This window comes from Protopterus annectens, chromosome 1.part0 (assembly GCF_019279795.1).
Source record: "Protopterus annectens isolate FY-2018-M chromosome 1.part0, PAN1.0, whole genome shotgun sequence".
Classification (NCBI taxonomy): Eukaryota; Metazoa; Chordata; order Ceratodontiformes; family Protopteridae; genus Protopterus; species Protopterus annectens.
This window is the reverse complement of record NC_056725.1, coordinates 1,269,027,259-1,269,050,638: the sequence shown is the minus strand read 5'-3', so window position 1 is coordinate 1,269,050,638 and position 23,380 is coordinate 1,269,027,259. Positions and strand designations below refer to the sequence as shown.

The 23,380-nt window shown below is 40.4% G+C and overlaps 1 protein-coding gene across 2 annotated transcripts in view; it reads left to right on the top strand.

Moving 5' to 3' along the window:
- Nucleotides 1-23,380, top strand: part of CEP162 (centrosomal protein 162) — a 2,095,315-nt gene that overhangs the window by 269,448 nt on the left and 1,802,487 nt on the right. The gene's annotated exons all lie outside the window — the stretch shown is intronic.

Below are 23,380 nucleotides of genomic sequence, written 5' to 3'. Positions count from 1 at the left end.
CTTATTATTGCAAGATGTGGCCTCTCAGGAGGCAAGTCAGGCTGAGGGGCTTCTCAGGTTACCATACTCCCTCCCTTCCTAAGGTGGCTAGGCCTCTCCTTCTGTTTCTAAGGCTTCTCCCAAGGGCAGGCCAGGCTTAGCTTCAGTTGGTGTTACCCCTAGCTCTTCAGGTACTATGCCCAGGAAGCATATGCTTAAAATGGCAGAAGATTTGATTACTTTAATTAGAGGTTCTATGCCCCTCCTGCTAAGAGACCCAGGGTAGAGCCTGAGCTGGGGGTTTTGAGCAAGCTTCAGATGTTTCAGAGTCTTCGGCTGAAGACTTGCAGGAGTACTCTCCCTTATTCTGATTCTGATGTGGATGATTCTACTCCTTCTGCTACTCCTCCTGAGGATTTTTCTTTTTCAGAAACTCTTCATTCCATGAGGGAGCATTTTAAGTGGGAGGGTCAGGACTTCTCTGATTCCAGGAAACGGCTTAGGGAATTTCTGTTTTTACCCCAGCATAGGCCTTGGCTATACCTCCTGTTTTGGATGTAGTGGAAGATGTTTTACAGAGGCTTCTCTTAATCCTGATTCTTTGCCTCCTGCTCCTGTTGTCTGATAGGTATTACAGGGTGCCTGAAGCTCATAAATATCTTTTTAAGGGTCCTAGGGCAGACCCAGAAACTGTTAGCCAGGGGCCTAAGGGTGTTAAGGCTTCTGTTGTTAAGAACCGTTCCTACAGACAAGGAGGCTAGGGCCTTGATAGATGGGGAAAGAAAGTTTATAATTCTTCCACCCTTGCTATGAGGGCTCTGAATTGTCAGTTTCACATGTTGAAATACCAAACTATCTCCTTTCACAATTGAAGTCTAAGGTTGATGCCTGGCAGTAGGTATTGATTGTAAAGAGTTGCAAGATTTAGTACATGTTTCTGAACAGGTGGGTAAGCATTCTTTGCAATGTGGTTTTGATGCTGTACAGGCCTCGCCTAGGGTGGCTGCCACTGGGACTGTTCTTCCCAGGCACGCCTGGCTGAGGGATCAGAATTTGTCTGAACATGTTAAAACAAGGATTTTAGATGCTCCTTTACAATCTGACGTGGTTGTTTGGTCCTCCTGTTGAGACAGTCTTGAAGAAAATGGAAGACAAGGCTAAGTCTATGCAGACTGTTAAAGATTTTGCAGGTCCAGCCTCCAAAGTTTAGTAGAAATTGGCCTACTAAGGGGTGGACGATCCTTCTTATGATTCCCAGTCTAGGGGTAGATCTAGACGTGGTAAGGGCAGAGCTCAGGGCTCTTTCAGGCCTAGAACAGGGAGTTCTCCTGCACAGGCTTCGGGTGAGGGCAGGGGTCAGTCCTTTCGTAAGCAGACCCAATGACCTACCCTTTCAGCTGCCAGAGCCTGCTCGTCTGGCAGCACCTTTGGGAGGAAGGTTGGCACTTTTCAAAGAAAATTGGAGTTTAATTACCCAGGACAGATGGGTATTGGATATCATACACCACGGCTACAGGTTTTATTTCCATACCCTGCCCTCCTTCCAAGGCATGCCAGACGCTCCTCCTCAACAAAGAAAGGAGGCCCACAAACAGCTTTCCCTGTTGCTCCAACTAGGGGCCATACAGCCGGGTCCCTCTGCCAGAAGTGGGCCTAGGATTTTATTCTCGCTTCTGTTCCTAGTACCAAAGCAGGGGAACACGTGGAGACCAATTTTGGATTTATCTATCCTCAACACTTATCTGGACATTCCCAAGTTCAAAATGTTGACGTTGCAGCAGCTTTTACCTCTGCTGGGCAAAGATCATTGGATGGTAACTTTGGATCTCAAGGAGGCTTACCTTCATGTTCCTATCAGACTCAGTTGCAGAAAGTATCTGCTGAAGCTGGGATTTCTCACTATCAGTTCTCTGCATTGCCCTTTGACTTATCTACTGCCCAGAGTGTTCACGAAAGTTCTGGCTCCAGTGATAGCTTTCTTCAGACTAAAAGGAATACAGATCTATCCTTATTTGGACGACTGCCTAATTCTGGCTCAAGGAAGGAAGATCTTCTTCATCATTTGGAATATGTGATAGCTGTGCTAAGATGTCTAGGGTATTCTGTGAACTAAATAAAGTCCAGTCTAGTACCCTCTCTAGACATGTGCTTTCTGGGTTTGAGACTGAATACAGCAGCCCAGATGGCCTTTTTAACCCCGACAAACAAAGAGTCTATCCCTTTACTTCCATCAACTATCTCATCAGTCCGGCTGACTGCAAGGACAGTCCTTCAAGCCTTAGGGTTCATGGCATCTTGTATTCTGGTGCTTCCCAATGCCAAACTGCATATGAGGAAGCTACAATGGTATCTCAAAAATGTATGGACACAGCACTGCCAGGATCTGGACACTGTCATTCAAATAATACCTTGCATTCAGAAGGAATTTTTGTGGTGGGCTCAGGAATGTCACCTAAACAAGGGACTCTCTGTGACCCGCCAGAGGCAAGTCAGATTTTAACGACAGATGCCTCAGACAAAGCTTGGGGAGCTCATCTAAATGGAAAGTGGATACAAAACAAGTGGCCTGTCAGACTACAACATCTACATATCAACATGAAGGAGATGTTAGCAGTCCAGTTTGCATTAATAGCTTTCAAGGAATTCCTTCTTCCAGGACAGGTGTTGATTCTAACAGACAACACAACTGTCATGTGGTACATCAACAAGCAAGGGGAACGATTCTTATCCTCTATGCAGGCAAGCAATGATTTTGTGGGAGACTGCTCTCAGTTTACAGCTCAATCTTCAGGCAAGGTTTCTGCCAGGAGCACAGAACTCCTTAGCAGATGTGTTGAGCAGACTAATTATGGGTCCCCACGAGTGGAAATTGGATCCTCATGTATTTCAGAAATTGACAGTGTCATGGGGAACTCCAGACATAGATCTGTTCGCTTCTCCACTAAACCATCAGCTGCCAAAGTTTTGCACAAAAGGTTTCATCCCACAGCTTGAGAGTGGATGCTCTTTCTTTCAATTGGAGCAATCTTCATGTGTATGCCTTTCCACCTCTGCCTCCTCCCAAAGGTACTTGAAGGTCAGACAGGACAAGCCAAGGATGATTTTAATAGCTCCAGATTGGCCTCGACAGCACTGGTACCCATTACTAAGAAGTCTAGTACGGAAGCCTCCATGGCCTTTGCCTTCGATTCCACACCTGTTGTCACAGGAGGACAGCCATTTGCTCAATGTCAAGCTTCACTCTCTGCACCTAACAGCCTGGCATATTCTGTTTTGAACTATAATGGGCCTCCACTTCCTCAGCAAGTTTTGAATGTTATTTTGGAAGCTAGAAGGCCTAGTACAAGGAAAGTGTACTTGATAAATGGAAGAGATTTTATTTTGGAGTGCAGCAAAAGATTTTGATGTTTCTGAGCCTAATTTGTGTGTGGCTCTTCAATATCTTACTGAGTTACTAGACAAAGGTTTGTCTTTCTCTTCTATTAAAGTTCATGCTGCAGCAATTTCAGCTCACTATGATTGCGACCCGCCATTGTTTTCTCATCCTTTGTTCAAGCAATTTCTTAGAGGGGCAAAGAATATAAGACCCCCACCTAAGAGCTCCTACTCCTGCTTGGGATCTCAATTTTGTGTTGAGAAACTCACTCTACAACCTTTGAGCCTGCAGCTACTGCTGAGTTGAAATATTTATCATGGAAGACTGCTTTTGTTGGCCATTACCTCTGCAAGAAGGGTTTCTGAATTACAGGCCCTTATGGCAGTTGAGCCTTTCTTGATTTTCCATAAGGATAGGGTATCATTACGCACTAATCCTTCCTTTTATGCCTAAGGTGGTTTCTAGTGTGGCTTTAAACCAGACTATTCATTTGCCTACTTTTATGCAAATCCTCAAAATAAGGGGAAAAGATTTTGCACACTTTGGATGTACACAGGCAGTTCTATTATTTGGACAGAACTAAAGGGTTCAGGCAGTCTCAGCAGTTGTTTGTTTCTTTTGCTTTGAGTTCTCAGGGCAAGCCTGTGTCAAAACAAACTATTTCTAAGTGGATTGGGTTTTGCATTGCTTTCTGTTATTCCCATCATGGCAAGGAGGTTCCAGCTGGGATTAGGCCTCATTCCACTAGGGCTACTGCCACTTCAACAGCTTTTTTGAGGGGAGTGGCAACCAAGGATATTTTGGAGGCAGCTACTTGGAGTTCTGTGCATACTTTCTCTAGGCATTATCACCTGCCACTTTACTCTAAGTCCAGGGCTGGTTTTGCCACTGCGGTTTTGCAGGGCATTTTGGCAGCTCCTGCTTCCTTATAGTTAGCCATCCTCCCTTACCTCTGCTTTGGGATTCTACCCAAGTGTCAGGACTGCAGCAATGTGAGATGAAGAACATAGTACAGTTTTGTACCTACCATAAATGTAGATGTTCAAGATCCACATTGCTGCAGTCCAATTTACCCTCCTCCTTCCCTCTGTAGTTGGTGGTGGTTGTGTGGGTTGGGTTGTACATATTGTGTATATTGTATATATGTTATACATATAGTTAGTGCAAGGGTGGTTGGTTATTTGTTTGCTGTCTTTTGGTTTTGACCTTTATTTTTAAGGTCTTCTGACATCTGGGGCAAGAAAAGACTGAGGATATGACGCCGTCATGCGCATTTGTACCCTGACGCCCTGACGCCAGTTAAATGCTCTGACCGACGTCAGCCTTATACTTTGATATTCGGGCCGACCGTGGACAGCGGACTACCCAAGTGTCAGGACTGCAGCAATGTGGATCTTCGAACATCTACATTTATGGTAGGTACAAAACTGTACTTTTTCCATTGCAGTCACTTGCTGAGGCATATTTTCTGCTTGGCCACCTAATTTTTTCCATTCTGTTTCGCATTTCAAACACCTTTTGCATAACTGGCAACATGTGACCTACTGTGCCTGCAGAAATGCAGTTTTGCCACTTCCAACTACTTGTAACCGTCTTGCATATCCTTTTAACAGTCTCTTTTGTTTTGGAAGAGATCCCAATAGATTGAGGAGGATGTTTGGGAAACCTGTATAGAATACAGGAAGCTTTATTGGCAGATCATACTGGAGGCTAATAAACCTCCCGGTTTAAATGAGTGTTTCTCTGTTACCTGTTTTAAAGCTGAGATCAGCCAGATTATAAAAGTACTTTTTAGTTTGGTAGTGTTAGAATTATGTTTTAATCATATTTTAATTTCTGTTTTGAAGTCTGCATAGTTACCGTTCCGTCACATTTATTTTGTCTATTTTAACTGCCTATAGGGGACATAGTTTTTATTGCTTTGAAACCGTAAACATTTTGTTAGTTACATTTCCATGCCATATCTTAGTCACAAGATGGTGCTATTGACACGCACAAGATAATTTTAGTGTATTTTATTTATCTTATGTGAATTTTATATTTTGTGAATTTATTATTGAAATGAATATTTATTTGAACTCTTCCATTGATGATGTAATGGGCTATGTACATGTTTGTTTGGCTAATTTATATCTAAAAGGACCAAGACGTTTATGAATGGGGTTTTACATCTGAAGAAGTTTTAAACGGAAACTTACTCACTTGCGGAGCGTTTGTTTTAACCGGGATTAAATATACTACTATGAGACTGCACTTGGTATGGCTCTGTGAGTTTTTAGGATTGTTTATGCACATTTTCATCGAGCTTTCCCCTTCTTGTCTGGATTTTCGTTCTAGAAAAATGCCACAAGAAAAGTTTCACTTCTTACATCTTCTCATTACTTTTGCATTTGGCTGAATATTTTTGTCATCTGCAAAACACTGCTGTGGTGGACGCTGATCCCCTTGATTCCTATCTTGGCACATTTCTTCCACAATGATCATATTTTCACTTATCATTTGGACATCATGAACTCCGTTATTTATGCTTGTATTTCCACATCAACACCTTTGCAATGTATAATGTATCTCATTCATGTTGAGTAACTTTACATAATTAAAAAAATAACTGCATTATACAGAGCTAACAGTAGAGATGACCACTCCTAGGATATTCTATTGATATCTTTTGGAGGAGAAAAAACACAATTGGGAGATTATATTACAATGGATCATACTCTTCACTTTCCTTATCACCAAAACAGAATAAGATACTCTATGATCAAATAATCATCCCCTTCATCATCTTCTTTTAATATTCTTCCATTCTGTTTCTGTTTGCTCAGTTACTATACAATTCCAAAACTTTGTCTGGATTTCTTTCCCTTAATCTTTCCTCTTAGATCTGCTTATTAAAGTTCATATTTTTAAATCAGTATTACCATTGCAGTGCTTCCTAACCACTGCCTTACACATCTTCAGTTATGTAAAGGCATAGAACCCCCCAAGCTATTGCCCTAAGACAGAGTAATAAGGAAAACATGCTGTTGTCCCCTTCACCACTCCCTCTTCTGTCCTAATATTGCAAAGTCTCTACATATGTCAGTGCTCTTTTCCATATTGTGTGGAGTCCTATTGTATATCCTTGTGTATTAAGAACATTGTTTATATGTATCAACATTGTTTACATGCATCACATCAAGTATCTCTCAGACTTCTCTGTTTTATCAACTACCCCAGTTATGTTGCAGTCAAACACTGTCGAGTATAGAACAACATCCAGTATATTACATACATGGACTGTGCTAATCCTCTAATGCTTGTATTCTGCCTTTCTGTAATATGCCCCTGCATACATCCAACAATTTGAAAAGTCCACCTATCAGAATAACTAATAGAGGGCATAGCATATGTAATATTTATTTTCAGAATTGTATTTATAAACCACCACCCTAATGACGACAAATTCTAATCCTGTGCATCCTCCCTTTTGATTTTTCAAACATTCATCTTCCCATCTATATGACATGTTAGCTGAAATTTAATGCTCAAGACCCCCAACAGTGCTCTATCAGGGCAGTATCATTTCTTTACAATCTACAGGGACTTCTTTGCTCAGTGTCTCCTGGAAAGGGTCAGTATTTGTGCATGTTTAACTGTAGGTATAAATCCACACAGTGTTAAGATATTACCTCTAGTTTCCAAAGTTCTTTCCTGTAGTCCTTTCTGTAATTTGGAAGTCTGGCTCATTCTTTTGTCCTGTCAAGCCACCTAGGAATTATACTTTTTGGTTGGACTTGCTCATCATTTGTATGGGTTGGGCATTCCTCAGCACTGATTAAATCTTAAAATAAGCCACACCACTTTGGAAGTTACTGCTTTTACACAGAACATATTGATTTTTCTTATAACAAAAATGTATTTTGTTGCCTAATTTTGCTAGCTTGCCTTGTTACAAAAGTTGTTAGTCACAGTTTTATGGAGTAGTTGTTTTAGGGTGTGTGCTTCAAGAGATTGCCTTGCTTGTTTTTTTAATTTATGCACAGACATGCTTGTGGATCTGCAAACTGGCTTTCAAATGGAGTGGGCAGCAAGTAATTTTTGGTTCTGAAAATAAATAACAAAGAGCAGAGAAGTTAATGTTACAGTTAATGGAATAAAATTCCAGTATTTGTGAAGTATTACAATGTTTCTAATGTGGTGTCTTGGTATTATTTGCTGACAAGGAACTATCTTTCTTAATTGCCACTAAACAATAGAACAGGTAAGACAGAGAGAAAAGTGGAGTACAGATGTAAAATGGAATTATTTAAGTATTGTTTTAAAACATCATATCTTATTCATTCGGTACATCCGATCCAACATATGGGTCCTAGAGGCTCAGCAAAGATTTGAACTGGTTGATTTAGTGCTGCAGCCTTGAGCCTTTCCTAAACTTTTACTCACAATGCCATGCTTCTCTTGACTAACTCTGATCTCATTTGCCTCCTCTTTGAAAAGCAATGCGGATGTGACAGATAAGTGCTCTACCTCTTATTTGTTGAAAATAATTTTGGATAGTATACATTTTTCAGTTCTATTATTGTTAGTAGTAGCTAGTAGTGTTTGATATAGTCTTTTAAACAATTTTACTTATTCTGGGAAACTTCAAAGTTTATCTTCTGCCCTTTCTTTGCAGCCTTTGTCCATCATGTTTCCTGCTATCTTAGAGCTTTTGACTAGTATTTAGCAGATTAGCCTTTACGTGTAGCTGTTAGAGTTTTGGTTAGTTGTGTGGCTTCTGGTTATGTTATATGTTTTAGGCTTTGGTAGATGTTTGAAACTGTTGAATATTATATTAATATTTCATTAATATTTTTAGAGTGAGTTTAGCTCTTTGGTGTGTGCGCGTCCACAAGTTATGCACACCCGAATGCATCATGTGACATTTGTTCTGCCTTTGGAACCTGTGTGCATTTGTGTGTGTGTGTGTGTGTGTGTGTGTGGCATGTTCGTGCGTGTGTGCATGTGCGTGCATGTGCATGTGTGCACATGTGCATGTGTGTGTCCACAAGTCATGCACACCTGAATTTATCATGTGACATTTGTTCTGCCTTTGGGACCAGAGTATTGTCAAACTTACAAAATACACTTATTCTCAGAGGGCTCCTGCTCCTGGATCTGAAGCACTCCAAATCAAAGAAGACTTTGAGGAAATCTTAGGCTAAAGAATCAGTCGGTGTTCACCCGAGTCTTCAGGACCTGTCTCGACACTTATGATCTTCAGACTTGAGCTTGTGGCTGATACACCAATCAGGACTCGCCAATGAAACTGGAAAAACTGTCTCCAGACCATCTTACAACTCTCTCTCTCTGCAAGGTACTTCAGATCTAATAAAAGCAGCTCTGAAGTCTGTTTGGTTCACCGAGGTTTCTCAAAACTCCAAGTTGAGACAGGGTCATTGCTACTCCATTGGCCCTGAAGCCAATAGGGTCTGTTCACTTCACCCCAATCCAGACTCACTCACTGGTCTATGCTTTGGTCCTGATTACCCTGGATCCTGTGGCCCTAGAGTTACTGATTCAGTCTTCATCTCCCAGTGTTTTGGATTTGACACAACTCTCTAGGCTCCAGTCTGATTTGATGATAGGGTCTGCGGGCCAAGAGATCGGGTAAATGGCTCCTTTAGTCTTTCGGAGACATCAGCCTTCAAGACGTCTGCTTCGGTCCCCTCCTCAATGCCATCCACACAGTCCTAAGCTCATTTGCTATTTCTTCACTTAGGGAGTTGGACGCAAGCACAGGAGGAGCTTCTTTGGATCTCACTAAAGATAAAACCTTCTGGGATAAATCCCTCCCACCAGTAGACTTGGTTATCATTGCAGCAGTGGGGAATTCCAAGATGGCTGCCGACCTGAGTAACAGCTTAATTTCAGCTAGCAAGTATACTGCCTGAATGCCAACAAATTAGAAATTTGGAACCTGAAAGAAAATCAACCAAAAAGGTGTAGAGATATTGGCTGGGAAGAATCCTGCAGCTGTTCAGCAAAAAGCAATTCAAGTTCCAGCTTTAGTGCAAGACATCACTTCCAAGTAATCTGTATAAATTATCAGATGTGCTCAGACCTGATTAAAATTAATGAAACACTGAAGGAGTATGGCTACTCGCATAACAAAAGGCTGGAAAAATGGAAGCGGCTTTAAACAGGTTTTCAGATGAGTTGATAAAACTGCAAATATTAGAGGCTGAAATGAGGACGAGCTGGCTGAGTTTGAGACTACAAAAGAAAAGATGTTTCAAAAGATGGTAGAATTAGAGGACAGAGCTTGCAGGGGAAACCTGAGATTTTCTGCTGTACCAGCAAAACTGGAAGGAACAGACTATATTTCATGAAAGCACAAATAAGCAACTGGACTGGCATTCCACAGCAGGTGGTGTTAATTGAAAGGGGTCATTGTGTGTATTCTTCAAGCCTGACCATGAAAAAGCAGCCAAGACCTCTAATAGTAAAGATGCAATCATACCAGCAGAAAAACTTGATTCTGACAAAATTGTGGCAGAAGCACAGAGTACTAAAAGAGACAGTAGAATGTTTGTGGAAAATGATTATTCACTGTATACCAGGCAGAGCAGGAGTAATTCCAGGAATGCTGAGAAGCAAGTATGAGATTCAAGCTGCTGTATCCATCTATCTTCAGAATATTTTTTTTCCTAGAGGGTCAGTTATTTTTGATGTAGAACATGCTAAAGAGGAAATAGTCTAACAAAAAGTGAGCCATCAAACAGAAGGGGATTCTGCATTTTATTCTTCTGATGTTAAAGCTCCTAGAAAGACTGTGCCAGAGAAACCTTTTTCAGTGTACCAAAGGAAAATGCTTGAGAGACATTAAAAAGCACAGGAGTTGACTAGAAGAACCAAGAGTACATTGGAAATGAACCAGAGACTGGAGCTGGGAGATGGAGATCAACAGGAAGAAAACCAGGAACTAGAAAATTAATGAATAAATGTTTGATTACAAAGCATCAGTCACATTTGTGAAGTATGGCGGAACAAGAAAACCTGGAAATATTATCTTTTTTGGCTTTGTTATACTTAACTCCAAAGCATGTGACCTATTTCATGTCATTTAATGTTTTGAAGAACATTATGAGGAGGGAAAAGGAAGGAAGAAGAAAGTAGGTAACTGCAAGTAAAACAATTTTTATTCCTAACAATATTTTTGTAAAACATAACGTATACTGCCTGTTATATAGTAAAGCTTTTTCATCTATTATTCTGTGTAATAAGGAAGCTAAAGTAAACAGGTGCCTTTTTTCCTTCCTCTTTTCTTTCTTAATTTTTGTACGGGTTTGAGAAATGTAGGCACTGCAGTGTGAAAACAGAAGAAAGTCTGAACAAAAGCGCATGCTCTAATCAAAACTGACGTGCTTTTTCTTACTTTTGCATATGTAAATGACTGAGTAAGGCACTGGCTTGATCTAACAAGTTTCAAATAGAAACAGGTAAGTAAAAGAACAATGAATGTAATGAAAAGTTTTGCGTTAGCAAATGTTCATAGTGCAACATGAAAAGCTTGTAGCTGAAGGCAACTGTGTATTTGGTTCTCATGTTTATATGGAGACAAGCTAAGGCCAACAAAAACAGAATCATTTTTCTTTTAATGACTAAAAGATAATGTTTTCTGAAAGTATTCAGGTTGTTTTGCATCTGGGAGAGGAATAAAGTAAGACAAAAACAGACAGGACTTAGTGTAAGTAGAAGCACAGGCTGCACCATGAATTTTAGCATGGCTAACCTTCACTATAGTTCATTTTAAGCCTGTGAGTATAGCTGTCAATCTGAGACCATTGTTCCTGTTAGGAGGATTAAGCTTCATTATTTGAAGACGTATGTATTTCTGTGTGTTTGTATTAAGGCAATAAGTTCTGGAAGTGTTCTAGGAGAGGTTTGCTTTTTGTTTAAGGGCTTTCATTAAAACAAAGTCTTGTAAGATGTGACATAAGTTCAAATGGAAATGACAAGAAACAACTGTATTAAAAGATCAACCTGCCAAACATCAGTGTATGCATGTAACACATAGGCTGAAACTAGACATCTAAAAAAAAAAGCTGTTATTCATTACATGGGAATAAAGCTGTTATTCATTACATGGGAATAATAACTTGTTATCGTAATGGCAATGTTATCCATATTATCTTTGAATGTGAATGGTCTCACAGGTATATACAAAATAGAGTAGTGAACTATATTAAAAAAGGCAGAGTGCAAATAGTTGTGCTACAGGAGACACAATTGGAAAGAAGTGAGCATGTGAATTTGATAAAAGGATTTCAGGATGGTTATTCAGTGGACTATCTGGGAAGAAAGAAAAGGGGAGTACTTGCATTAATTGCTAGATAAGCTCCAATGGTGATAGAGAAAAAAAATTATGATAATGATATATTTGTAGTAGTAAGGTCCTAATGGCAAGGGAGGAGGACTACTTTGGCATGTATTTATATTCCACTTAAAACTGCTACAATGGCACTTCAGAAATTTCTGTGAGAAATTATCTTTCAGCAGGGAATATTGTTTATAGGTGGGGTGCGCAATTTGACTTGCAGTAGTGAGGATGTATCTGGGTAGACTAGAAGGGAAAATATAACAAAAAGGGTGGATTTTTGAAGAAAGTTATGAAAATATTTGATATGGAATGTGTGAATTCAGTAGTAGGAGCTTGGAGAGAATTTACTTTCGGTTACCCAAGGTACAAAATCTGGGCTAGGCTAGACTTAAATGGTATTTCAGAGGAACATGTGCATTTAATTAAAAATGTTGATACACATCCGTTAACTATTTCACATCATGTGACAATAAAATAAAATAAAATTGCAGGGTAATAAAATAAAAAATGCAACACCTGACACTTCCCCACCTATCTGTTAAACAGAAAGGAATTTAAGGAATGGGTAGTGGAAAACATTCGGGAGTTATTAGGGAAGACAGAAATTAGATAGGGAGTGGGATAAAATGAAAGTGGATCTTAAAAATAAGGTAGAAATAAAATAAAAAAGGTATATGGTTAAGAATTAACAAGAATTATTTAGAAGGACTGACCAAAGTTAAAGTATTGCAAACTAGGGGGAATTTCACAGGACAAGAGGTGGTGCAACTGCAGAGTGCTAAAGAGAAAATAAGGGACTACGTCAGTAATATGCATGAATTTAGACAGACTGCTGTTGAGCAAATATTTTTGATATCTCGAGAGTGCAAACGCTTTTAGCACAATGGTTCAGGCAACAGAAAGCAGAAAAGGGTTGTTGCCAAGTCTAGGGAGCCTATAACAAGGAACATAACTAAACATCTTGTAGAAGTATTAGAGATAAGTGTTATTAAAATATAAAACCGAGAAGTGTGGAAATCAAGAAAAAGTGCAAATAGAAATATTTAATTTTTCCATAAACATACCAAGATTAGAGGTAGATAAAGTTGAATTACTAACCATTAGGATAGGAGGTGATGAGATTAAAATGTTGATGTATAACCAGTCTACAGGAAAGTCTCAAGGAATAGATGGTATTCCTGTGGAAGTTTGGAAGCTATGAGAGAAGAACACGATAAAGATTTGTAAGGTTTTGTCCAACAGTATTGTAAAAAGGGAAGTATAAACATCCTAGAAGAAAGTTGAGGTGGCAGTAATACCTAAAGAATAAAAACCTATCAGATCCAGCTTCATGTAGAGCCATTTTGATTCTAAACCATGATTATAAACTGCTTATGTCTGTAATGATTAGAAGAATAGCAAGGTGTTGTCAAAACTGATAGATATGGATCACTGTGGTTTTGTGGAGGAAAGCAAACATTTGACAACATTAATAGAACAATGATGATCCAGAGAGAAGCAGAATGTCAGAAAATACCGCTGTTGTTGGTGGGTTTTGATGCAGCTAAAGCTTTTGACAGAGTAAGCTGGGATTTTGAGCGGGGCAGAAGCATTTGCATTTCCTGACAAAATAGTGATGATTAAGAAGATATATGAGGGACCGGATGCAAACGTATGTGTATGCGTGTTTGGGGGGGGGTCTGTAAGTTTTGTTTGAACAGAGGAACCAGGAAGGGGGGGTGTCCTCTTTCCCTATAGTTTGGGTTATATTTAAAACCATTGGCAAAGAAAATAAGGAACTCTGACCTTCAAGGATATAATTAGCAATTGCTATCAAGAAAAGCTGGCTTTATTTGTAGATATTATTTTGAAAACGAGTAAAGGCCATTTCAGTGTTGTGGAACGTTCTGAGAATGTTCAAGTCTTTTATCTTCATTAATTTTGTATCTCAAAAACAAAGGCAGTAGTTGAGAACTGTGTTCCCAGACACACATTCATTCAGCAATATCCATATTTATGTGGTCTTGATAAAATGAAGTACTTGGAAGTATAGTTTAAAAAGGATTCTCTTATGGCAGCTAAGAATATGTGGAAAGAGACTGAACAAAAGACGATACAAAAACCGAGAAACTGGAAGCTGTGTTTCATGGATATGGAATAGCAAGATGCAAGCAGTAAAAATATTTTTAGTCCCTTGAGTTTTATATGTTGGTCAGGCATATTTTTTTATCAACCAGAGTAGGAGTTGTGGATAGCAATTAATAAAGAGCTGAAGGATTTTATCTGGGAGGAGATGAGGGCAAGAGTCAAGTGTGATAAATTGATCTTTCCATTAGAACAAGGTGGTTTGGGATTACCTGATTTGAATGGAGTATTTTAGAGCTACACAGTTAAGGCAGAAAGCTATAATTCAAAGTGGAAAGGGATGATGATGATGAATCGGGGGGGGGGGGCTCAAGAAAAAGTAGAGATGGGAATTTGGATACAGATCCTTAAGGAGAATAACAATAACTATACAGAATATTATATTCCTAAAGCAGCAGAATGTATTCTAAAAACTAAACCAATACAAGACTGGAGAAAGGAGATTCTGCCAATAGACTGCAATTAGGGATTCAGAGAATCGGAAGTGTGGCTGGAATTTACTGGAGAAAACTGGCAAAGGAAACAAGGTATTGTGGGCAAATGATTAGAGAGAGAAGGGTAATAGAAAGGGAATAGGCTAATAATTCATTTGGACTGCATGCTAGAGATTGCCTTCCCTATCAAGGAGTGATGTTAAGAGTATAGGCAAAGAGAAAGTAATATGGGATCTTGAGAGAAAGACCAGCACTAAGAGTTTTTAGTAGACTGTAGAGCAGAAGCTGCTGTTAAAAAAGGGATAATTAGTGGGACATATAAAATATTGCATGATAACTATAGAAATCGATCAGAGGATTAGAAAGGATTGGGAAGAGAGATTGGATAAGCAATTCAAAAAGAAACAATGGGAGGATATATGTATGTTTCCCAAATATGCAACAAAGTCTAGAAGATTTAGCATTTAGTGTCTTTGCTTGGAAGTTTTTACATAGATGTTTTATACCCAAAGCAGACTCTAGTTTTTCCTCAGGTAGATTGCAAATATTGGAGGTGTGATGGGGAAGAAAAAGGTAACTGGGTACATATTTTTGGAGTGTAATTTGTTGGCAGACTTTAAAAATTCCCGACAGATTTCTCTGTCAGAAATACTGTGTGAGCAAATTGGTATAATTGTGATGCAAACCAAAATTACCTAGACATAGTAAGGCCTTGCTGAGTTTAATTCTGATGCCTGCCAAAACAGCAGTTACGAGGAAAATGGAAATCAAAGTCTAAACCAACCATGTTAGAAGAGGTGAATACATTAACAGAAATAAAAGAACTGGAAGTGGGATCTTTAGGAAAGGGTAGGAGCAAGTTACTGGAAAATGGGTATTAGAACAATACATGCCAAATAATGTTTTGGAGGAGGAATAAGGTTTAAGGGAAGGCAGGAATTGAATTACCTTAGTAATGTTGACCAGCAATGACTGTATAGAAGTTTGTCTGTTTGCAACTGAAAATATGTCTGTATGGTTTGCTTTTATTTATATAAATGTAGAATTATAAGTGATAATTCTATAAAGGTGTTTCTTGTTTAAAAAAATAAATAAATAAAAAATATATATTGTGACAGCAACTAAGAAAGAATTGTCTGAGGACTCTTATTCTGTCCATCCACCCAACAAGAAGTCCAGGGCTACGGCTAGACAGAGGAAATGGGTGTACATGTCAAACTTTCTTTCACAATTCAAACCATGAACTACACTGCTCACATGACCGGATTCCACAGGAATCTTACCCAGCAAGTATTATCCTCTCTGAAGAATCCAGATATGTCAGATTCCCAGAAACAACTCTGCTACACTGTCCACGATATCTAATATTACCAATCTGACTATGCACCTACTTCATAATGCAGCAGATGGCTCAATGAGGGCAGCTGAAGTTGGCATCGCCATGAAGTGTCACACTTAGCTGCATTTGTGCGACTGTATACACAACTACAAAGTGTCCTTTACTAATGCTTCCTTCAAAGGTACCATGTTATTTGGTAAGCCAGTGAAAGAATGGATGCGGAAGAGTGAGCAGGATGGCAAGACCTCTCCCTGTGGTAAGAGTGAAGCTTGAGACATCACACACCTTTTCTAGGAACAAAAAGGGTGTTGAATGCTCTGCTTTCAGAATCTTGCCATGATCTTCTGATACTTCAGCAGATGCAGGCCCAAAGGCTGAGGAGGTCTGAAAACCAGGGATTCTGGGGATCCTTCTTGGGCAAACTACCTCAGAAAACCTGACTATTCGCTCAAGTGCTCCACTCTGGAGGCAGTTGTAGGATATGCTGCCTCTGTCCTCGCTAATGGTTTGCCATCACATGAGATAGATGTGTAAGAGTGATAATATTCAGAGGCTGTCAAATTCCACTTTTGGAGCATCCTCTATCACGCCTTTTTCCATTGCCCAGTGTCACACCCAGTCAGGCAAAGGCTGCTATATATAGATTTTTTCTCTCTCTCTCTTCTATAAAAAAAAGAGCCACCCAGGTGCTGCCACCAGACCAGCAAAGGTCAGGATATTACCAGTGCTTCTTTTTTAGTTCTAAAAAAGACAAAGGATCTCCGTCCCATTCTGGACCTAAGGCTTCTAAACTCTTACATTGGAAAGACCTTATTTGAATGGTTACAGTGCAGTTTATCCCTTCGGAAGAACAAATGGATGTGCTTAATAGACCTCCAGAATATTTTCTTTGACATTAGGTAGAGTCCAGGGCATTTCTATGCTTCCATGTGGGGGCCAGTCACCTTTAATTCAGTGTCCTGCAATTTGGCCTCACCATAACCCCTAGGGTGTTCACCAAATGTATGCTGGTAGAAACGGCTCATGTGTGTTTACAGGGATTCAAAACTTTCCCATACCTGGATGACTTGCTCCTGGCTGCTGCCTCCAGAATCACTTCTTTGAGCAAAGGAGCATCTTCTTCATCTTTGTGTGCCATTGGGTATCATGGTGAATACAACAAAATTCAGTCTGAGCACCACTCAGTATATGGTGTTTCTGGGTTGTCCATTAGACACCACCATAACTTGTTCTTCCTTCCACAAGACATTATTACAACATTGAAACTGGCAGTTCAGGCACTCCTGGACCTAGACTGCCCTCCAGCAAGACTAGCATTGAGAGCCTTATTATTAATGTTGATCCTTATGATGCAGTTTACATGTTTACCACATGAGAATTCTACAGTGGCTACTCGAAGATCAGTGGTCTTTGTCTTTTCCCATCAGAATAACTCCGTCATGCAGGACTGCTCTAAAATGGTGGCTTCTTTCACCCTTGGTAGCAGTAAGAAGACCCTTTCAAGATCTCCCTTCAGTAACAACAGCATTCTCCATCGGGTAGGGTGGGGGGCATTATGAAGGCAGGATGGTCCAACGTTCATGGTCAAACGTAGAAGCTTGTCTTCACATAAATGTCCTAAAGATGAAGGCAGTCTTCCTTGTGTTGCATGAACTACAGGATTGCCTCCCTCTGGGAATGATTAATATCCAGACGGACAAAATGACAGCAGTCTGGTACATAAATATGCAGGAGGGAACCACATCTTACCAGCGATACTGAGAAGCCATAAGGGTGTGGCAATGGGTAATGGCTTCTGATTGCAACACACATTCCTGGAAGGTTCAATGATCTTTAAGCAGGAATCTCTTCCCTCCCTACAAGTAGTCCTTGAGTCTGGTGATAGCAAAGGATGTTTTTCATTGCTGGGATAAACCATGTTACCATCTGTTTGTGAGCCCAAAGAACATCAAGTGCAGTCAATACCTTGCTATCCTCTGTCATTAGGAAAAGAACCCCAGGGATGCTTTGTCCAGTTGTTCGCTTTCCTTGTTAGATATTCGCTCAACTACCCAGAAATCATTTACATGTAAGGTGCACTGTAGCAAATGGAAACATTTACTTTATGGATTGAATCTTGTAACACAGAGCCATTTTCAGCATCATTGTCAGAAGTTTTGCATTTTTTGTTTTTCCTTTTTTCAGCTGGGTCCATTTTCTCTGTTGATCAGGGTACAGCTGGCAGCTATTTCATCTTTTCAGACTGGATTTCAGGACTCTTCTTTGGCCTCTTGCAAGTTAGGTAAAGCCTTTCTTAAAGGGACATTTCAGTTGAGGCCGCATCTTTAGGACCGGGCTCCTCAGTGGGATTTAAACTTTATCCTAGAAGTGTTGTCCAGACCTCACATTTTAGCCTGTTGCAGCTACAGATCTAAAATCTTATCCTTGAGAATCATTCTGTTAGTGACCATAACTTCAGCCATGAGGTTTTCTGAACTTCAAGCCTTATTCTCTGTTTTCCATGTATCATTTTTATCAAGGACAGGGTTACCCCTAGAAACAACCCTTCTTTCCTTCCAAAAGTGATTTCTGAGACCAATTGCTCACAGCCTATACATCTCCCAGTGTTTTTTTTCCAAACTATTAAAACAAAGGAGAATATGTCTTGTATACCTTAGATGTGAATAGGCAACTTTGTTTCTACCTTCACAGGACAGCACCCATCAGAGGAAATGACCCGTTATTCGTGTCCTTTGCACATAACAAACTGGGCAGGAAAGTTTCTGTGGTCTCTCTGTCTAGATGGCTTTCAGATTATATTTCCTTTATCTGCACTTCTCAAGGTAAATCTTGGTCCATCAAACCTAAGGCTTACTCAGCTAGAGTGGTCTCTTTGTCAACTGTCTTTTTCAGGACCTTGTCATTGGGTGAAATTTGTCAAGATGTCTCTTGGTCTTCAACCCGTGCCTTTGTCAAGCATTACAAAATAGATCATATACCCAAAGCCAAAACTTCCTCTTGGGGCTTCCATCCTGAAGGGTCCACTGTTTTAGGACCACCCAGGATACTAGTAGCTGAGGCCTCTGACCCATATGTCTGATCAAATGGACTGAATAAATAGGATATGAAAGTTATGTAGTTACCGTAACAATGGATCCTTTCATTCCATTCTTTCCGATACAACATCTCGCCCTCCTGCTTCTTGCCATTGTTTGTATCTAAGGATCTTTATCCTAACTCAGACAGTACAAATGCACTTGGCAGTAGACCTCCAACTCAATCTGAGTTAGTCGGGGAGGTACATGACATTATGGGAACAAGTGTAGGAAAAGTTTGAGGCTGGAGCACTAAATTAGCTGGATCAGATCTGAGCTAGGGCTTGAGGACCCATATGTTGTATCTGATGGACTGTAATGAATAGATCTGTTATTGTAAGCACATAAATTTTGTTTACCCACAGTTAATCTGAATGTTTGAGTTGATGAAGTGCTCAGTGGTGAACCACTGCAGCTGAAGTTACAATTTTTATTTTTTTTTCTGTTGAATTTTGTGATCTGGTTGTTTAGCATGCACATGCAATCAGTATTGTGATTTTCCAGCAGCTTTTTTTAAGCACAAATACCTGTCTGTGCCACGGCTTTGATAAGTCTGCAGTACATCTGCATTTCTTGTGAATGTTATTTCATGTCTCAGCTGTGTTAATGAATAAGCAGTAGATTTGTTATCTTACAAAATCCATCCATTCCATCCATCCATAACCCTATGTTTTCCCATTTTTTGCACATGGGGTTGAGGTGTCACATCAACTGTGACCATCATCTCGACCCAGTGATCACAATGCTGGATGGCGAGTCCTGCACTGTTTGTTCTTCTGACCCCCCCCCCCCACTTACACAGACATACCTACGACCATTTTAGAGTGTCCAGACCACCTAGTGCATGTCTGTGAAATGTGGGAGGAAACTGGAGCACCTGAAAAAAATGAAAACCCATGCAAACACAGGGAGGACATGCAGACTTTGCACAGAAAGCAGCCCAGCCAAGAATCGAACCCGAGAAACTCTTGCTGTGAAGCAACAATGCTACCTGCTGTGTTTCTGTGCAGCCTGTCTCACAAAAGACATGTAATCAATGGCAGTTGTGATGCTACAATTAGTCAGCATCAGAAAGGTAAACTGGTTTCATAATTGTGAAGATTTAGTTCTTTCGATATTTGAGTGATTGCTCTCTAATCAGTCAAGCATGGCAGTAAAACAATAGTTCTGCAGACTCAAACACAGGCTGCTGTTTCTCCACCTACTGTAGTCATTCACCCACACTCAGTACAATAGATGTTGTCCTTTATGCAGCGTACATGAGGTTTGAAAATACAGTAAAACACAAGTGCATATCCATGATAGACAAGTATTACAAGCACTTTAAAGTTTCCACTTTTAATATAAAACCTCTCCCCTTCCACCTACCTCAATTCATCTTTCTACTGAACACCCTTCCTTGAATACTGATACTGGGGTAACCACTCTGTTACTATCAAGGTTTATAAGGGTTTTGACTGTTGATTGTCAAGCTTATGACAAACTGTCTATCAAGAAACTTGATTGCATTAAAGTCATGTTGGTATTTTGTATGCATGTATAATTGCAATAATATCATATTGATATTTTGTACTACCCATATATCTAAAGTTTATTTTTGATGTTAATGACTTTACTGATTTGTAATTTTAAGACAGAGCTTTTTACATAATCTTGGAAAATGTTTTGCAATATATCTACAATGTTCTTTATTAGTTTATTTATTTTTGCTATTAGATTCCACTGATTTGGTGGGCAGCCGCGGTGGTGCAGCGGTTAGCATTGCCGTTTCACAGCAAGAGGTTCTCTGGTTCAATCCTCGGCTGGGGGTGCCTTCTGTGCGGAGTTTGCATGTCCTCCCTGTGGTCGCGTGGGTTTCCTCCGGGTGCTCCGGTTTCCTCCCACATCCCAAAGATAGGTAGGTGGATTGGACACTCTCTAAATTGGCCCTAGGCATGAGTGTGTGCATGTGTGTGCCTTCTGTGGAAGGTTGGGCACTGGGCTGGCAACTCAACACCGTAAAACTCCACTGACAATCATGAGCGGACAGGTGATCCGCTGTGGCGACCCCTAACCGGAAAAGCTGAAAGAAAAAGAAGATTCCACTGATTTGGTGTCTGCTCTTCCAGTGGTGATTTCCATGCAGAGACTATTTGAGAGAGAGAGACAGCTCAGTCATTGTCATATAGACAGAAGTCATTGCTTAAAATTCTGTAAGAAACAAATTATAAATTTAGCTCCTGAAGCAATTTTAAATAATTTATGTTTTCCAAGTTTCTGTTTTATCTGTTAAGGAATCATTGTACCATCTGAAGTTCTTTAAAGGTTCACTGATAGTTTAATAGTCACACAAGACAGGCCCTTGTTAAGTTAGTGGTCATTTTCAGTTTTATAATCGGCTGTACATTTTTTAATTGTTTTACGTTTGTCTGTTACCCAGTTTAAGCACAGCCTAGACCAGTGGATGGGGGAAAGGAAATTTACTCTGGGGCTGGCACCCATGTCCCTTATGGACAGAGGTAGCTTATAAATGCCTTGCCGATAATGTCCTATTTGGATACAGGACTTAATTATTCTTTCAGGAAAACTTGGCTAGGATTAGAAAGCCCCCCCCAGGTCGACAGTCTATGAATCTATAAATCTGATAAGTTCTTTGCTAGCATTTTTGAGTGCCCTAAGATGGAGAATAAACTTATTTTTTCCCTTTTTTTGTAGTGTGTGTTTATTTCAGTGTTCCAGCATAAAGGTTGGCTTTTAAAATTTTTTGAGTATTTAGGGTGGATAGTTATAGCTTTCTCTGTACAACTACTTAGACGAGAGTATAGTTCAGAGATAAAGCCTTTGACTCTATTTATATGGCCAATCTGAGAAAGGATGCAGTGGAAATTATTTGTTTCTAAGTAGCTGAGAGAGATTTGCTTTTGAGAAGTCCCTGGATACGAGTCTGTTTTTGAGGTTGTACTTCCTACATTGCATGTGAACATCAATAATCTGTGGTCTGATTTGATAACTGAGGATATCTATACAAGAGATAGCAATGTTAGTAAGGACAATATCCAGGATATTGTGATATCTAGTAAAGATGTTTTCTGCCTGTCCTAGGTGATTTACATAGTCAAGAAAGTACTAGGTTTGCTTTCTGTTTGTTGTTTAAGTCCATTGGTTTATTGCAGGGTAATTAGTACACCCCCATTATCTCTAAAGGTGATTTACTGAGAGTACCAACCAAGGCCAAAAATACTTCCAGGTTAAAGATCTGGAATTACCAGATGACCTAAACAGGATCTACCCCTCACAATACCAAGAGTCTGGAAGCTCTATACTTTCATTAAATGTCTTGTAGATTTTTGAGTGGGGAGGGGTCTCTATCTCTCTTATTGCACCATTAGAGACTGAACCTCCTGATGTTATGTGATCCTATCTCGCCTACATTCTGAATGATGGGTTCGGAGCCGATCCCTCGGCTCCGACTTCATGCTTATGCCAAAGAGCGAAGTCTCTTATTGGCTGAGCTTACTATATCCCAGGATGCACCACTACCAGTCCCCCAGATCTCGTTTGCCGCTTCCCTGCGAAGACGTGGTCTCGAGCTGGCTGGGCTGAGTAGTTTTATTAACTAACTTTCTGTCAGTTTTTGCTGTTTTGCTACAAAAGCTGTTTTAACAGCTATCTAACTTGTAATGCGTTTTGGATTGAAAAATTGTTGTGTGTGATTGGGTTGAGTTTGTTTTGGCCCCCTCCATCCAGGGCCTTTCCGGACTGTCAACCTTCAATACAGGGTCTCTAGTAATACCTTAGTTAGTTTAGAGTTCCTATACTTTGTTCAGGAGTGTTATATTAAGCTATTACTGTAAGCATAGCTTTATTATCAGTGAAATTTAGTTTGTTTACTCTTCTGTAGCGACTTGAATTGTATAACATCATGTCTCAAACCCTAGGCCTTAGGGCTTTAAAAATGTTAGAAATGTGGGTTTAAAATGTCTATCACAGGCGATCATTCGCTCTGTGTATATTGTCTCGGGGCAAAGCACTTACAGGAGTCATGTAGTGTATGTCATGCCTTTTCCTCAAGGGTCCTCCAGGAGAGGAAAAATAAATTGATTCTTAAGGGGTTAGTCAAACCCTCCTTTGAAGAAGCCTTGGCATCCTCTCGGCTCGCCAAAAGAAAAGGGCTTCGGTTCCGACCAGTCCGTCGGATCCGACTGCCAAGAAACTTAGGCAGGCCTCTCCTTGGCTCCAAAGACTTGAGCCGAGGTTGAACGGTCTGCCTCGATGCCACCAGTATCGACTCCTATGGCTTGAGCCGATGGCTGGGGCATCGAGGCGAGTCACCTTCGTCGGCTCCGCTGCTCTCGGAGCCGACAAGGGTCGCCCGCTCAGACACTTCCTCCTCGGCGCGAAGTCTACCTCGGCACCGATGGAATCTGCTGAGTATTCCCTCGGCGCCGATACTCATAGAGTCGCCTCGGAGCCGGTCCCCTAGCCCTTTGGGGCGATGGAGAGGCCTTCTCGAACCCGTTCTGTTTCCTCGGTCTTCGAGGATGTCGGATTCTGATATCGACAGGGTGCTCCAAAGACTGTTCCAGTCCCCAGTCTTCCAAAATTTGTTTGGTTCCGACCCAGCTGGTTTGAGCCGATGACCTTGGCCACCCGTTGCCATTCCTCCTCCGACCGCTTGCTCCGTCGAGCAGGTGCTGTTGGAGCCGGTGGAGATTTTAGGGTCGGCTCCGA